Here is an 18,380-nt window from a genome sequence, read left to right as displayed (position 1 = left end):
AGGTGGGTAAAGCAGCTTGCCCAGGACCTCTCAGCTAATAAGTAGTGAGCTAGCGCTCAAGAAATATTAGATAATAGAATGGATACATGAATGCAAAACTAATCTCTTTTCCTCCTGAAATATTGTCACAGAGCACTGGATCCTTGGACGTGGTTTACCAGTAGTCCATCACAGTATTTGGCAAAATCTCTTGAAAATTCAGGCAGAAAAGGCAGAAAACTGAAGGGTGTGTGATGGTTGGTTGGTGGGATTTGTTAACAGATCAGTAAGCCCATAAAAAAGCCTCCAGTGGCATTTTATATTCATGCCTCTGTTTTGTCAAATCTGTCTTTAATTTCTGACTTGGATAAATGCAGGCTCGTTGAATTTGAAGAGGACCCAAGCTGGGAGAGAGAATCGCGGTGTAGAATGACAGAATGAGATTCCCCAGTGATGGCTGGGACAATAAATAGACAGGGGGAACTTTAACAAGGACAAAGGGAAAGCCCTGCCCCTGTGACTGCAAAGCAACCACTGGGCAGACTCCGCAGAGGCTTAGATGAGGAAGATCTGAGGACGGAAGAGGACTCCAAGTTCAGTCCGAGTTGTCAGTGGAACGTGGCCCCTTGAGACCCGCGTGCAGTCTGAGGTTCAGCTGACAGAGGTATAGTAGCCAGACAAGGGGGTCCCATGGTATTTCTCACTAATCAGACCCCATCCGGAGCCAGTTGGTTTTAAGCCTATATTAAGACGGACACTGAGCATGCCCAGAGAAGGGCATTTAGTGAAATCTCTGCAATCAACTTGACATTCAGGATGTAAAGAGGTGCTAGGGATGTTTCCTGAGAAGACTGAAGTCTTAGGGGGTAACTGTCTACGGTCATCTGAAGCGCTTAGCCAAGGAGCACCAAAAAGCCAAAGTACGATCAGTGAGTAAAAATCCTGGGGTGGAAGCTTCAGAGTGTAGATGTTTACCAGGAAGATTTTGTCCTTGAAATACCTGGGTTACCTAATGTCTTTGTTTTAATTTCCTCCTCTGTAAAGTGTAACTAACAATAGTAAATCTTTCTGCTGGAATATTGTGAAAAGAAATTGAAGTACGCATGTAAATTAAATAGCTCGGTGACTGACACACAGAAACCACTTAACGTGTTAGTATTTATTTTACTTTATAATGACTTACACTTAAAGCTAAGAGTGAAACAGATTGCTAGCAGAGACAGTGACTGAGCTTCCGCTCACAATTTCTAAGTGTCTACAGAAGTGATGTGGAAGGGATTCCATCACTGGGTTGGGGATGGGCGCGGATGGGTTCCTGTGTCTCTCTTCTTCCACTTTTACTTTAAGGAAACCCCTCACCTCACCCTCAGTCTCAGTTCATAGGATTTGGGTGAGTCTGATTACACCTTGAGACCCAGAGGTTGGCAGCAGACCCAACCCTGGCCAGTGTATCCCCTTCCCCGGTTGGGATGATTGGTTCCGGGACCTGCCTGTGACCCATGTCAGTCCAACAACAGTGTCAGAATGATGCTGAAGCTGCTATGACAAAGAGGGTTTCTTTCTCCCGAGGTTGCTAATCTTAATCTCTTAGTGCCACTATTGAGAAAGAAGTCAAGAGAGAGAAAAGTGAATTTGAGAGATGGAGGGAAACAAATGCCTCATGACACTCCTTGAACATCTAGACCCGGCTCTTCCTGAAATACTCCTGGACATTTCAGTCACCTGAGTCAACACATTCTTCCTTTCCTTTAAGTCAGTGTGAGTTGGTAGCTGTCTCTTGTGACCCAGAGATGAATGGCCAAGCCTCCATCCTACTCTCTTTGGGAAGAGAGTTATCTACAGGAAGCTAGGAAAAAAATTATAAATTCCTTTGGGCATTTCCAGTCAAAACAATATGACTTATATGGGAGAACCCGAGTGAGAACCACCCATCTGAGAGCCCAGTCATCCCCCAGAACCGTGAGAGAGACGACTACTTAGAGGGGCTGCAGTAGGTTCCTGAAACACACACTGAACAACGGCGCCTCGAAGCCTCCAGCCCAGGGTGAACTCCCACTTTGTTTCCGGGCTCCTGGGAGGCACTAGCGGAGACACAGTGACTCTACATATGCAGCCTTTATAACCCCTGTGTCCACCTTCTTCCTGATCAGTGCTTAGGGTGACAGCCCTTCTCAAATTCCAAAGAGTTTCTTTCATTCTTCTCCCTCATCCAATTCACCTCTCTCTTATTCATCCAACCTGTGTGCACACACACTCAGTGCTGCGCGTAGTAATGAGGGGATCCTGTTCCAATGTCAGGTCACTCCGTTTCACCAGGGGGACATTCAATCAGGGAGGCTCTTTTGTTCCTGGAGTAGCTGTTACTTGTAATGAAGTTACTGATTAGGTAATATCTGTAAAATTAAAAAGTATGTTTTTCATGGACTGAGCAATCCTGCAATAAGCATTTATTCTGCGGACACTCACGAAAGTTTGCTAAGATGTCTGCACAAGGATATGAATTGGAGCACTTTTGTAATGGGCGGGGGTCGGGGGGAGGAAGAAATTGTCCATCCATAGGGACTGGTTGAGTAAATTATGGTACATCCAAATGATGGGATCGATGAAGTCAGACTGAAGAAAAGGGGAGAAATCTGTGTTGATCTGGAAAGAGCACTGGGATATCTTATGAAGTGGAAACAACACCCTTAGCACATTGCATAACTCTGGTGGGCACCGTCCACACTGTGTGCTCAGGGCTCCACAAAGCACAGAGGGCTTCGTATCCCACAGAGTTGTGTGTCCTCGGGCAATTTTGGTGTTAATAACATTTAAGCTCAAATGGATACGTAGGTATAAACATAATCTTTTTTCTCCTGGGAAAGAAACAAAGGAAACTCTTCAAAGTGGTGCCCTTGGGAGAGAAAGGGGGTGGGAGCTTTCACTTTTCATTTTGAACCCTTTGGTACATACATATTATCTAATCGAGTACTTGTCTTCATTCACATCTATGGATATTATCTGATGGTGGCTGGGAGGAGATTCTGGGCCAAATTTGTTTTATTGTTTTATCCTTCTCTGTATTTATTTTTCAAACTCTAATGTGTGGTGCTTATTTTTTTTAAGCCACTAACCTTTACCATACACCAAGCATAATTTTTGAAGATTATTCAAGTCATCCATTTTCCTCATGCAAAGTATCCATTTCTCTGTTGCAACGTTCCCTCCTATGAGATGCTTGTTTCTGCTTATGAAAGCAGCTTTGAAATCTTTAGGCGAGCACATACTTTCATCCCCTGTGCAGTTGGTGGAGGGTGGGACTGGGGTGGCAGGTGGGTGATGGCTCCTGCAGAAAGCTGCCATCCCCTGCCCTCCCCCAGCCTTGGTCAGCCCCTGCCAGGTGGCCTGAGCCATCAGCCTCCAGGCTCCTCAGTGCCTCTTCCTGCATGCCAGCTCCCAGGGTTTGTTTAGAAGAGGGAGATGAGTCAGCAGATCTGCCCGAGGCGAGGCTGGCCTGGGGCCAGCACGATGCCCTGCCTGGCTTCAGCCACCCAACTCCAGCAATAACTAGCAAGATGGAGTCCCAGCCGCCTCTCGGGTTTGGGTAATGAGCTCATCTCCTTTGGCTGCCCTGGGGAGACAGATGCCCCGCCAAGGGGAGCTAGTCTGGAGGAGGGGCTGCCTCCTCACCAGCACCATGGGGAGTCGGGGTGAGGCCACAGGGTGAAGTCTGAGCACCCCCAACTCTCCCATCTGATACCATCTTCTAGGCAAGGGCAGCTCCTGATATGGCCCCTCTGCAATGTGGTGGGCAGGGACTTCTTCCTGCATATGTCTCAGCAATGCCTTCTGTTCCATTTCCTCTGCCTTTTCTCGGCTAGGGTCCACAACTCTCAAAAGCCAAGTGACTGGAGGAATTAAACAATAATTCAGGTAAATCAGTGAAGTGGGAGGCTTCCTCGCTGCCAGCCCTGCATCACTGTCTCTTTTTGGCATCTTTTCCCGATGGTCAGTCAGGCTGAAGGACTTCACCTCTCAAACCTTGTACACCTACTCCAGCCCCAATCACCTCTTCTAGCGAACTTCCTCTGCACCCAGGCTCTTCCATGAATCTTCCAATGAACCGGCTGGAATGATCACTCTTCATTCCGGTGGTCCTCTAAGCTCTGTTTGGCTTTGTGCCCCTGCTGACGGAGGACAGTGCTCTCTTATCCCAGTTTTCATGGTTTGACCTTCGGAGTAGCTAGAGGTTTGTTACTTTCCATGGTCTCACTTGCCTGGAATTTGAACTACTCCTTTTCAGAAGCATAGAAGTGTTCTTCTCGTCCCTCAAGGAGAAAGACCCCAAGACTTCAGATACTGGGTGTCCCCTCGGTATGAAGAACAGCAAAGGTCAACAGCAGCTTCTGCCCGGGGACTGTCCACTTCAGAAGGTATGAGTCCCCTTGTCAAGAGAGCACAAATGCTGGTACCATCGGGTGTTCATGGGGGAGACAATGCTATTGACTGCTGTCTGTCAGGAACGATGCTAAATGACGAAAGAATTTTGATCTTATATAATCTTCCCAACAATGCTGAGTGGAAGCTTATTTGCCCTTCATAGTGGAGGGAACTGAAGTTCAGAAGGATCTGGTGATTTCCTCGGGTCACACTGCTTAAATAGAGCCCCCGTCGGTCTCCTGCTAACCCCTGACTGCCTCTTTCTGGGTAAATGAGGTAACACCACAGACTAAAGAAGTAAACAACTCCTTAATTAGCAGACTGAATGTTCAGATAGACCCAACTTGCCGCCCCCATGGATGCAAAGCGAGCATGACCCAGCTTCCCGGTTCACTCACAATGGGGGCCTTGTGCCAACACGGCAATGAGATGGCGAGTCTCTACCTGCAGCAAATACCATCCCTGCCCTGCCCTTGATTCCATGAAAGTTTACTAAGTTGGATAGAAAGAAAAACCAAAGAAAGCTGCAAAGCCCCTTTCCAAGGCTCCAAAATTCAGAGCCTTTAAGCCAAAGGCCCGGCTCACTTGGCTCTCAGTGTTGGCAGATGTAACTGGGAGAAGACCACTGTCCTTTGGGGCCACATGGGCCCTGGTCCCAGAGCCTCTCTCTACTCTTGGTAATATGGCTAAAGGCCTGCACAGGGGCCGCCGATCCCTGAAATGCCTTCCTGTGGGCAGTGACAGCAGCAGCTTTTAGAAAAGCACCTTGAAGGCCTGGGCTTGGGCCCCATGGTTTCCATGACGAGGCTAGAATGGAGTCTCCCGGGCCCCAGCTCTGGCCAAACCATTATCAAAGTCAATTTCCAAATAGAGTCAGCTCTCAATTATTCATAGACTAATGGTTCCACCTCTCATTCCTCCTCACTCCTTCTCTTCCTGCTCTCTGCCAGCTGCCTTTCGGCTCTCCTCGTTCCTGCACCCACCAGAGCGGGAACAGGCGGAGGACTGGAGGTCGGTCGGTGTTAGACCTGTTAGCGATCACAGCGGAGGGTTTCTTTAAGGAGCAGGCTGGGTGGAATGTGGATTTCGAGCATTCTTGCTACTTTTGTTCCCATTTAGGGACAATATACGACAGCCTTGATTTCTTTGAGCCCCTGTGCTAAGTCTTGCCAGGAGAAGAAACAGAAGAACTGAAATCCACACATCCAGAGCCAGGTCCCAGGCTGCAGCCGGGAAGGCCTGCCCCGTGCTGCCCTGTCTTGCAGGCCTTGGGTACATGTGTGTATGCACCCAGAATTTTCAAAGGACTGTCTCTCGTGGAGGATGGGAGAAAAATGGGTTTTGAGATAAATGAAACACTCAGGGTTTTCCCTTCTTGAGTGGCTGGATTTTTATATTTCCACATCAAATCCATTAGCAAATAAAATATGAAAACTAATTGTAAAAATTCTCATTTACGTACTATAGCCGTCACCACCTCTTTCCTAGCAAACAAGAAGACTTCCAAGGCTGAGGGTGGGTTATATTCCCCCAGAACGACACCATAACTTCTCCTTAGGTTATTATTAATAATAAATCCTCACTTATATTGACGCATAAGTGCCTGCTGCTATGTTACTTGAAACATACAGAAATATCTTATTTAGTCTTTCTAACTCCATGAGGTGGGAACTACTATTATTCCTGTTCGCAGCAAATGAGACTTAGGGAGGTCAAGTCACCTGCTCCAGGTTGCTCAGCAATGAAGGGGCCAAACAGACCATCTCACTCAGTCCCCGGACCCCACAGCCTTTGACCCACCAAGCGTGCCACCTTTTCTACACTGTGGTCCACGGTACAGGATTTAGCCTCTTTTCTTGACCAAGATCACAACCATCACCACAACCTAAACCCCAGTTGTAATTGGGGGTCCCCAGCCCCTTTCCTGTCCTCTCCCTGTGGCTTCCTGGCCCCCAAGTGTCTAGCCTGGGGGCGCCTCTGCTCTGCTAGACCCTCCATCCCATGGCCCAGTGCATGTCACGTGGTTCTTATATTTGTTCTTTCAAAATTGCTACGTCTCACTGTCATTCAGCTTTTCCTGTGCGTATGTCATCTCCCTAGAGTAAGAGTCTCACGGGAAGGGACGGGGTCACGGGTCATGCATATTGTAATTTGTCACTGTTCCTGGCATGATACTGGGCACAGAGGAAGCCCATAACACTCATTTTCTGATTACTTAATTGACTGACTCAAAGGTGGGAACTTCTAGTGTATCTCTCATGGTACTTAACACAGCACAAGGCATACAGCAGATGCTCAATACAATTTTTGTTGACTGTTTGAGTGTCAGACTACCCAGAAAAAAGAAAGAGTGAATCCAATAGTTACTGAGCATCTACCATGTGGTTTACGTGTATTATCTCATTTAAACTTCACACTAATTATGTGAAGTAAATACCGTCCCTACTTTTCATAAAGCCCCAAATCCACATCTGGTGAAGGGTGATATCAGGGTTCACGAGCAGAGACCGGGCAGCAGGGCGAGGAGACCTTGGGGACCTGAGGAGGTTGGTCTGGGACAATCAAGGATCACTCTTTGGGACACCCAGCAGTTAGTCATATGGTGGGCAAAAAGGGCCCGGGGTCAGCCAGGCCAGGTCCTAGGAACAGCTTGAAGGTCTGGACTGGGTGTCTCAGCCAGCAGCCCCCAGGAGCTGCCCATGGGGAGTTTCTGTCCCCTGACCTTGGACCTAGTTCTGACGCCAGGCTTCGCTCATGGCCAGCCTTTGTCTTTGAGCAAATGACAGAAACAACTCCAGCCCATTATTTTCCAATTGTTCCTGGACCCGAGCTAGTTCCAGTTGGATAAATCTGTATCAGAACTGAGAGGAGGCTCCCTAGGAATCTGTGGGAATGTGGGGGAGCAGGCAAGATAAGAGACAGCAGGATTAAAAGATTTAACAAAGAAAACATTCGCTTCCACGGGAAAATGCCCAGCAGGCTGGTTCTGAAGCATTTGTGGAGTGGGGTTTAAATAGTCCGAGAGCAAGAGAGTTTGTATTTACCTCATCTTCTACAAGCGTTTCAAGTATGCAAGTCTTGCGGGAAATGGGGACCACAAGGGTTCTGGGAACCAGGGTTCCCAGTTCATCCTGCCAGGTCCCTGCTGGCAGATTCAGTACATGCCCGCTTCCGTCTCAAGTACTGAAATGTCCATTTCAAGTCTTAACAGGAAGGTTGATTGACAGGTGAGATAGACAGACAGAGGGGAGGAGAGCCAAAGACAGTGCCTTATCCCTCGCTGCACCCCTCCCTCCGAATCCCCGCAGGGTGCACGCCCTTGCACAAAAGCTGCTCTATTCCGCTGAGAGGAGACTGAGCTGTCTTTGCCTGAGCTGCGAGAGGGGCCCCTAGACAGGGCTCTGCAGGTCCCTTCCTGTGCCATTTTCAGGAGTCTGGCCTTGACATCTCTACTTGTTCACCGGTGCCTGCATAGAGTAGGTGTTCCATGAATATTTGTCGAATAAATTAGTTAACAGCACTTCAGATATGTCCGTTAACCCATCCCTCTCTGCAGCGCTGTGGCTGGTCCAGGGAGATCTGGTAGGCAAGGTGGAGGATGGGGGAGAGGGGCAGGCAAGGGTCCACTAGACAGGTGTGACGCTCCTAGGTTCTCAGAGCGAGGGCAGGGATTGGCTCTCGCAGACGTCCTTCCTTATAGATGCAGAAACAAGACCCAGGAGGTGAGGGGACCACACACTCAGATCCAGCCTCCACATGCCCCATCCCTCCCCTGCTTAAGCCTCTTTAGCCCCTTTAATTGCTCCCTGTAGCTATTGAGTCCTACCTCCTTTGCCTGGTACCCAAGGTCCCTCCAGACCCTCCCCTCACTTAACTCTCCAATCTCAATTCTCCTCACACCCTGCACTTCTTTTAGTACTTCTAGTACTTTGAGGTTCCTCTACCTCCATGGCCCTTCTCTTTCTCCCCTCTTCATTTGAGAAACTTCTCAATTTGGATTCTACTGTCATCACCTCCTCTGAGAAGTCTTCCGGGAATGACTCTAGGCAGGCTTAGAGGTGCCCTGTCCTTGAGTCTCACGGCGCCCTGTGCTTTTCTTTGTACTTAGCACCTGCAACGGTGCCTACCTGGCTTCCTCCTTCTTCTTCCTGGGAGATCTTTGAGAGAAAGGGTCTTATCTTTCACCCCCAGTGCTGCTTGCCTGCCACAGAGCAAGGGCTCAGGGAATGTTGACTGACAATAGCTACTAGTTATACAAAACAAGCACTTTTAAAAACCTCTTTCCTTATCTTAAGTCATCAAATCCTTACAACAACAACCCTACAGAAGTAGATTATTGTGATTTTTTTTTATTTTAAAAGCATGTTATTACAATAATGATGGCCATCTCATTTGATAGGAGGGGAAAGGAAAGTACAGGCTTGGGAGGGCCCTGCCCGCCAGAGCCTCTTCCCTCTGCCACTCTCGTGCCAAGCTCATCTTTGCCTTCTCAGAAGTGTTCCCCCTCCTCACAGCCTTTTCCAATTACAACTCTCTCTCCAGTCTCAGTCACATTTTCCATGACACTTTCTATGCCCTCTGGCCCGACAGCCGCTCCTGACCACCCCCTCCCTCCCCACTACAGCATCAACACCAGTGTCTGACACATTGTGATTTCTCCCTAATTTGTGTCCTAACTTCGCCATCTTCCCAACATAAAGGATGCTATGTGCTCCTTCAGGCCAGGGTCTGCGTCTTCTGTTCTTTTTGTCTTCCCTCCCTAGTGCCCAGAAGACTATTAGGGGCATGAAAAGTGCTCAGTAAATTCTTACTGATACTTCATAAGTCAGACAGAGAAAGACAAATATCATACAATATCTCTTTTATGTGGAATCTTAAAAAATGATGCAAATGAACTTATTTACAAAACAGACTCACAGACATAGAAAACAAATTTGTGGTTACCAAAGGGGGAAGGGGAGGAGGGATAAATTAGGAGTTTGGAATTAGCAGATACAAACTACTATGTATAAAATAGATACACAACAAAGACCTACTGTACAGCACAGGGAACTATATTCAATAGCTTGTAATAACCTATAATGAAAAAGAATATGAAAAGGAACATATACATATATATATATATACACACACACACACACATATATATATATAAAACTGAATCACTATGCTGTACACCAGAAACTAATACAACATTGTAAATCAAATATAGTTCAATAAATACTTACCGATACTTTGAACAAAACGCCTAGAAGTTCTGTGCATCTCGGCAGATGAATGTTGCTATTTGCTGTCATCCTAATGGTCTGTAGCTCTTTTGCTAGACGTCTGTGTTCTCATCTCGGAGTTTACAGACGGCAGACCAAGTCTGGGGACATTTGGATATAATGTGAGGTTCTTTGTCCCATCGCCTGCAGGTCTCTGAGTCACTGAACTCTTCTTTTTCTCACTCTTCCTTTGATTTCCTTTCCCAACCCCTGGAGGGAGAAGACGAGTTGGTTTAATATAAAACATTATCAAAGTTGAGCTGCACTAGAAAGAAGCACATGAAATAGAAGAAAGTGCCCAGGAAAGAGGCTTGTGGACCAGCTGGGGAATGGGATCGTGTGTGCCACCCCTGCCTTTCTGAGAACCTTCTCATAATGGCCCAGCGACCCAGCAGACTCTCATCCCAGCCTGTTTGGATGAGCCCACTGGAAGACCAGAGAATCGGAGGTGAGAGACCGCTTACTATGTATGTGACTGGAGCCAGTCAACCTGTCTCCGGATTTCAGAATTCTTACATGAAAAATGAAGTAATAATGTCTAGCCTACCTACTTCATAGGGGGCTGTTGTATGGATTAAGTGGGAAAAGTATGTGAGAGTACTCTGTGCACAAAAAGTCATTAAAATCATTCATTTGATGAGTATTAATTGAGCACCTACTATGCACCAGACCCTGAGCTTAGCCAATGAGGATACTACAGACAGCATCATACCAACGCATGTTCTTCCTGCCCTCCTGCAGCCCACAGTCCCGTGGGGAAATGGCTTTCCTCAGGTGTTCACAATGTTGGAGAACGACTCAATTAGATTTTAGGAAAGGAACGCTGTTCCGCGAGAGCAAAGTGGCAAAGAAAGAGATCACGTGACACACCTTGTTGCTGCTGTTGTAACCTAGGCAGTGGCTCTCAAGTTTCGAACTGGGAGAGTCACCAGGGACGCTTGCTTAGCATGTCGATCCCACCCCGCCATCATCCCCAGGGAGACTGATTTAATAGGTCTAGAATCTTCTCCCCATATTTATATTTTTATCTCACTCTTCCATCTCAGTCCTCTAAGTGATTCTCATGCAAATGACCCTTAGTCCAATTTTAAGCAGGAGTGATTCTTAGGAGATAATTTAGGAGATCTCCAAGATAATTGTGTGTTCCTAAGCTGATTTCACTCTCAGCTGTTTCCGAAGCTTGTCTGGGGAGACAACAGATTTTCCTCTTCGCTTAAGCTAGTTTGAGTTGGGTTTCTGTCACTTAAAAACGCCACCTCCTGACTAACTGAGGTCCCTTCTGATCTCTGCAGGCTCCTCGCATGATCTCTGCTGGCTGTATGCCAAATACACAATCCACGGGGCCAAGTCATGACTTATGATCGGAAACAACATGTAGGGTCACTACCCATTCTCAGTCCCACACCCACACCCCCTTCACAGCTCCTCCTGTTCATCTACAGGCTCTTTGTGAGCCTCTGGGATACATACACACGCACAAAACGTGAACATCGGTGACCAATCCCAAAATACTCATTTCGGACCAAACAAGACTGCTACTCATGCCGAGGACTAAACACAAATGATTTTGGTGGGATGATTACTCCATATCACCAAACCACACGCGACGGGGGTGGGGTGTTTGGATTCTGGAGTCAGACTATCTGGATTTGAATCCTGGCTCTGCTACTCCCTTCTGCTGGCTCCCTGATGGTAGATGAAGTCACTTCACTTTCCTGAGGCTTGGTTTTTTTCATCTATAAAATGAGTATAATGAACAAGTCTTACAAGTTTGCTGTGAGGATTCAGTGCACTGTTATATGTAAAGAACTTAGAGCCGTGCCTGGTACACAATTAGGGCTCTATAAGTATTAGCTAATATGATGTGGATTTAAACAGGCTTGCAGTGACAGCACGACGTAGCGTTTCCCCAGCCTAATGACCTCTTCCCCACATTAGAAAATCTTGCTTGTAATTGCACTTCCCTTTCCCCTGCTAAAGAATTCTGTTTTCTATCTAGATCTACAATCTACCTCCTGTCTCCTAGAACTTAGGGCTTCCCAACTCCCCCACTTTCTGCCGACTCAGTGCCCTCTCCTCTTCAAGAACCCCCGAGTCTCTGGGATGCCCCCTCCTGTAACCTCAAGGCTGTACTCTGAGCCTGTCTCACTGTGTATGTCACCTCCTGGGTCACAGAGAAGCTCCACGTACACTGGTGCCCCTGTGCTGAGCACACACTGTGCAGACCCCTGCAGCTGTACGCCAAGCACTAGCTAGCCGATGGCAGAACTCACTGAACTCATACTCAAGCCCCTGAACCTTGGTTCCCTCACTCGCACATTGAGGATAATGATACCTACTTAACTGGATTGTTGTAAAAATGGAAGGTAAGGATACGTGCAAACCCCACGTTAATTCTCAGTAGCATTTACTGTTGTAATTATTTTTATTTTCTACATCTGTAGAGAAAATAAACCAAAAAGAATGGTTTGGAAAGATGAAGGCTAGACTTCAGTGCCTGCCCTGGTTCAAAGAACCCTTTTACCAGTCGCTACCATCACTGCCATTTTGCTCTGTAACCTTCTCTCTCTCTCTCTCGTAAAATACACATAAGATTAAAACGACCATCTTCACCACTTTAAAGTGCACAGTTCAGTTCTGTTAAGTGCATTCACATTGTTGTGCAACCAATCTCCAGAACTTGTCATCTTGCAAAACTAAAACTCTGTACCATTTAAACAACAACTCTGCATTCACCTCCTCCCCCAGCCCCTGGCAGCCACCATTCTACTCTCTGTCCCTATGAATGTGACGACTCGGGGGCCCTCATAAAGGAAAATCACACAATATTTGCCTTTCTGTGGCTAGCTCCTTCACTTAGCAAAATGTCCTCGCCTTTCATCTGTGTTGTAGCATGTATCAGAATTTCCTTTCTTTTTAAGATTGAATGATATTCCATCATATGACTAGACCACATTTTGTTTATCCATTTATCTGTCAATGGACACTTGGTTTGCTTCCATCTTTTGGCTATTGTGATTAATGTTGACTCAAATATGAGTGGACAAATATCTCATCAAGACGCTAATTTCATCTGACATAAATCTTAGCAATGTTCTCCTAGGGCCGTCTACCCAGGTAATAGAAATAAAAGCAAAAATAAACAAATGGGACCTAATTAAACTTACAAGCTTTTGTACAGCAAAGGAAACCACAAGCAAAACAGACAACCTATGAAATGGGAGAAAATATTTGCAAATGGTGAGAATGACAAGGGCTTAATTTCCAGAATATATAAATAGCTCATACAACTTAATAAGAAAAAACAACCAACCCAATCCAAAAATTGGCAGAAAACCTAAACAAGCAATTCTCTGATGAAGACATATAAATGGCCAATAGGCACATGAAAAAATGCTCAATATCACTCATTATCAAAGAAATGCAAATCAAAACTATAATGAGGTATCACTTCACACCAGTCAGAATGGGCATCATGAAAAGATCCACAAACAATAAATACTAGGGAGGGTGTGGAGAAAACGGAACCCTGCTACACTGTTGGGAATATAGTTTGGTGCAGCCATTATGGAAAACAGTATGGAGATTCCTCAAAAAGCTAAAAATAGACTTACTCTATGACCCAGCAATCCCACTCCTGGGCATATATCTGGAGGAAACCTTAATTCAAAAAGACACCTGCACCCCAGTGTTCACAGCAGCACTATTTACAACAGCCAAGACATGGAAGCAACCTAAATGTCCATCGACAGACGACTGGATTAAGAAGTAGTGGTATATTTATACAATAGAATACTACTTGGCCATAAAAAAGAATAAAATAATACCATTTGCAGCAACATGGATGGACTTGGAGATCGTTATTCTAAGTGAAGTAAGCCAGGAAAAGAAAGAAAAATACCACATGAGATCACTTATATGTGGAATCTTAAAAAAACGATGCAAATGAACTTATTTACAAACCAGAAACAGACTCACAGACATAGAAAACATCATTACCAGGGGGGAAAGGGGGTGGAAAGGGACAAATCGGGAGTTTGAGATTTGCAGATACTAACTACTACACATAAAACAGATAAACAAGTTTATCCCATATAGCACAGGGAACTATATGCAGTATCTTGTAGTAACTTACGGTTAAAAAGAATATGAAAATGAAAAAAAAGACTCTAATTTCAATTCTTTGGGGGATATACCCAGAAGTGGAATCACTGGGTCATACGGTAGTTCTATTTTCAGTATTTTGAGGAACTGTTATACTGTTTTCCCCAGTAGCTGGACCATTTTACATTTTCCCCAACAAGGTACAGGGGTTGCCACATCCTTGTCAACGCCTGTTGTTTTCTGCTTTCGTAAGTACTAGCCCTGTAGTGGGTGTGAGGCTTCCCATTACTCTCCTTAAACCCTGGCTTTCGGGGTTGGGGTGGGTGGGTATTCTCTGACCAAGGACAAGCTTCAGAAGCCAATTTCCAAATACTGATCCAGGAAAGTGGGCAGAGTCTTGACAGAGGGAACCCAGGCCCCACTCCTGGGCCCTTAATTCGTTTACTCTTCAGAATTACCCTAAACAGTAGTTATTTTATTTCACAGGTGAGAAAACAGATGGGAAAGGTGAAGCAGCCGGTCCAAGGGCACACAGCTGAAAAACTGGAGTTCGAACTGGGCCCCACAGCAGGTAGGTGTGTAAGAATTGTCAAGTGTCAACATCCGCCCAGTGCTCCCAGAGTCCAAGGTAGACGGCCCCCTCTCTGATTCTCTAGAAACAATACAATCCCCGGGGCTCTGCCCAGCTGCCCCTCCCCCAGCCGTTCTGGGGCCTGCCAGGCTGGATGAATGGGAAACAAAGCAGATGGTACTCCCCGCTGCACCTGTTGTGGCATTGGCTGCTCTTTATGACTGCAAGAAAATGTGCAGTCCAAGGGAGGATTTCCAAGAGTTTCCTTCAATTCTGAAACTCAAAGTGAGGGTGGGGCGGGTGTCAGCCAGCTGCGGTCCCTCGGAGGACATACTTGCGGAGGGGACTGTTAAAATAGGAGGCCTTGCGCTTGGCTTTGTCTGTGCAAACAGCAGCAGTTTAAAGACATTTCCCCCTGCAGGGGCTAGAGGTGGGGTCACCCAGATACAGGGTGCTCGGTACAAAGGGACAAAGTGGGAGGTCAGGCAGGGTAGGCTGCCCCGGATCCCAGCTGGACAGAACTTGTCCCACCTGACCCAGCCTTGCAGAGTCAGCCAGCCTGCTCTATCTGAAAGTCTTTGTCCCAGACACAGATATCTTAACTGCACCCTGAGGGATTACTGGTCAACCAAAGCGCAGCCCTAGCAGAAATGGTGGGAACCTTTCAAAGGTGCACACACATGTCCTCTGATGTTTGCCTCGCAGCCACAGGTTAGTGATACCTGACCAGCCCCATGCCCATTATGGTCTCGACTAATTTCAGAAGTGACATACTGTGACTTGGTCACAAAGGGGCCAGAGGTCAGCCCAGTGAGAGCTGTGCCCTTGAAGAAGACTGGGAGGGAGGCCGAGAGGTGCTCGCAAGTGCAGCTCTCAGTGGCATCCTGGGGCGGGAAGGAAACAGTAAGGGAGAGGACTGGGGCTTCGACTGGAAGGAAGCCCACCAGAGGTCTCAGAGCCAAAGGAACCTTTCTTGGTCTGGTCCACAGCTGATTTGGCTTGGACAAAAATTATGCAGATATCACAACCCCTGAGATAGAAAATGAGATGAGGGAAGTGCAGAGCTCTGTGGAGGATGTGGAATCCCTTGTCTCGAGCTTCTGCAGGAGAGAAATGACACAGCAGAATCCATGGCTGGTTACACACGTGTTAAAGGTGTGAAGACGGGACTGGGCATAGTTTCGATTTATCAGTAAAATATCTATTAAAATCTACTTGGGGAAGAGCATAGCGCTCAGTGGTAGAGCATGTGCCTAGCATGCACAAGGTCCTGGGTTCAATTCCCAGGACCTCCATTAAAAAGAAACAAACCTAAGTACCCCCCAACAAAAAAGAAAAAAAAAAACTTTAATCCCCACCTCCCCCCCACAAAATCTACTTTGTGTAAGGCTAATGGAATTTTTAACATGAGTGCAACCTTCAAGATGTATGCTTTAAAAAGTTCACATCATCACATTCAGAGGCAGTATGTGTATATTTGTATGGTTGAAAGCTCAGACGCTGGCCTCAGAGAGCCTGGGTTCAAGTCCGACTTCTCACGTACACTGCAGGCGTGTGCGTGGCTGACCTCCTATAGTTCTCAGTTTTAATCTGTAAAAAGGGTAGAGTGGTCCTCATTGTAAAGCACTGGACATGCTGGTACATTGCACACTGCTTGGCCCAGAGGGAACCCTCAGTAAAAGTTGGCAATTACTGAATTTCATACCAAGGCTGATTAAACAAAAGGTACAGTGGCACCTACTGGGCGCAAGGCACTGGGCCAAATTACATATATGAATTCATAATACTTAATCCTTATGACTATTACCCAGACAGCTATCATCCCCATTTTACAAGCGAGGAAGGGAGGAAGCGGCATCCAGGTGGAGGGACAGGGGCTGCTGGAAAGTGGTGATGCGCACACATCCCTTTGAACTGGCTTCGAGTCTGTCCTTGCTCCAGGAAGTACAGCAAGACCCATCACTGAGAATTCATCATTCCCAGGCTGGTTCAATGGGATGGAGTTGGGTCTCTTTCTTACTTCCAGTGGCTTCCTCCATCTTGTTAACAGAAGTGCACTGAGATGCCCAAATCTCCCTAGACACGCTTTTTGCTGCATGGACAGTGGTTCCCAAGAGTGCCCAGCAGCCCTGGGAGTTCTGTGGGCAGCAGCTGACACCAGGGATGAAGGTGATGGGAAGGAGGCTGAGGCAGGGGTGCGGAGTAAGAACAACCACTTCACTGCAGGATTAGCTTTGGAAAAGGGAAGCCAGATGGATCAAAGGAAGAAAGAAAAGGGCACCTGCATCCAGCTCTCAAGACAACCTCAACAGGCTCAGGTGTCTTCACTTTCAGCTCTGGTTTAGACCTAGTGATGCAATAGGACCTTAGTCCTATTGACTTAGGGGCCCCCTGGTCCAGACACACTCAGAAAAGGCAGGTAATGTGCCCAGAGTGACACAGCTAGCTGGTGACAAAGTCCAGACTACAACCTTGGTTCCGCCATTCCTAGTGCAAGTGTTGTTTCCATCTCCTCATATGGCTTCCAGATTGCTCATTTTCCAGACCCCTCCTGGATGACTTTGTCCCTGGCCCCAGAGCAGCAGGCCATTTGGACGCCAGGCAGCCGGCACTTCAGGGAGCAGCAGGAGAGGGTGCCTCACCTGGGGGGGGGGGCTGGGGAATGGGCCCGCCCTGCAGGCTCATTTCCTTCAGTGCAATGGGACCACCGGAATCAGGACATTAACATATGGAGTGTGCCTCAGTGCTGTCCAAACCAGCCCTGAATACTAACCAGGGCGCTTAGGTGGAGCTAAAAATAACTGGCTAATCACCACCAGGAAGAATTAACAAGGACTCAGAAGAAAGGAAAATGTCTTAATATTCCATCTCTCTACAGCTGGGCTCCAGCTGGGGCCAGCCTCCTCCTGGCTGCCACGGGGCAGGTAATTAGGCAGCTCGGAAGCTCCGACACTTAGGGGCTCTGGGAGGGGGCCTGCCTCAGACCGCAGGAGGGTAAACGGAGCAGGGTTATTCAGGGTGGGCTAAGTCTGAAAACAGTGAACACAGAAAAAATGCGATGCGACAGGAGGCAGGTTTTGGAGAACAAAACAGTTAATGCATTTTACACCCCTTCTCCTTTGAGAAAGTAAAATCATTCATAAAAGGAAACAGCATTTTTTTCTGCTCAGCAAATCCTGACAGCCTTCCTTTTCCTAACGCACAGGTGCCTAGTTCTGAAAGCATCATTGGAGTCCATGCCCTGGGGACCATATTGAAATGAGATCTCCCTGGCAATTACCCTCTTTGGATGAGGACCAAAGTGGACCCACGACAAAATGAACTCTGGGATGGAGCAGAGTATGTGAATAAAACCGTGAGAGGCATGACTGGAGTGATTCCTTCATACAACCTGAAGGGAACAATTACTGCAACTTGAACTTGAAAGAGGTCAGTTCAAGAGAAATAAAAAAATGAAATAGCATTTTATAGAGAGCAGAGTAATATTCAAAGAGCTTACTTTCTCCAAAAGGTATAATGGGTTTAAATAAATAAACAGAAATTCGTTTAAAAGATTCATGAATGACAGGTACACTATTAAAAGCAGCGGCCAGTGAGGAGCTGTTTGGGAGCACATCAGAACTGTCTGATTCAAGGTCACGGCCCACGTCCTCACTGATGGTCCCCCAGCCTGTGCGCTCTGCAAGGGTAGGTGCTATCCTTGAAGGGTGTAAGAATAAGAGGAAGAGTGATGTAAGGAAAGAATGTGGCCTTTGGATGCAGAAGGTGAGTTCAAATCCCACTTCACCAATTTTTAGCCGATTGTAGCTTAGCTAGACTTAGCAAGGGTTAGCTTGGCTCTCTGGGTCTCTCTCTTCTCTCCTGCAGAGGATGATGCGAATATCATTTTCTCTGTAGGGAGAATTAAACCACCGAGCACAAGTGAAAATATTTCATTCATTTTAACGGGTGGTACAAATATTAATGGCTTATGCAACGGAAAGAGACCGACCTGAACCAACCAGCAATCTTTCTGACGCACAGAATTAGACGAAGAAGCT

At 46.8% G+C, this 18,380-nt stretch overlaps 1 long non-coding RNA gene across 1 annotated transcript in view; it reads left to right on the top strand.

The window, feature by feature from the left end:
- LOC116154798 (uncharacterized) overlaps positions 1-17,742 on the top strand; it is a 34,627-nt gene extending 16,885 nt beyond the window's left edge. Inside the window, exons 2-4 of the long non-coding RNA XR_010382247.1 lie at positions 9,882-10,113; positions 14,256-14,340; positions 17,546-17,742. This is a non-coding gene — a long non-coding RNA (uncharacterized LOC116154798). The remainder of the gene's footprint in view (positions 1-9,881; positions 10,114-14,255; positions 14,341-17,545) is intronic.
- The last annotated feature ends 638 nt before the right edge of the window (positions 17,743-18,380 follow it).

This window comes from Camelus dromedarius, chromosome 9 (genome assembly GCF_036321535.1).
Source record: "Camelus dromedarius isolate mCamDro1 chromosome 9, mCamDro1.pat, whole genome shotgun sequence".
Lineage (NCBI taxonomy): Eukaryota > Metazoa > Chordata > Mammalia > Artiodactyla > Camelidae > Camelus > Camelus dromedarius.
This window is presented reverse-complemented; position numbering and strand designations above follow the sequence as displayed.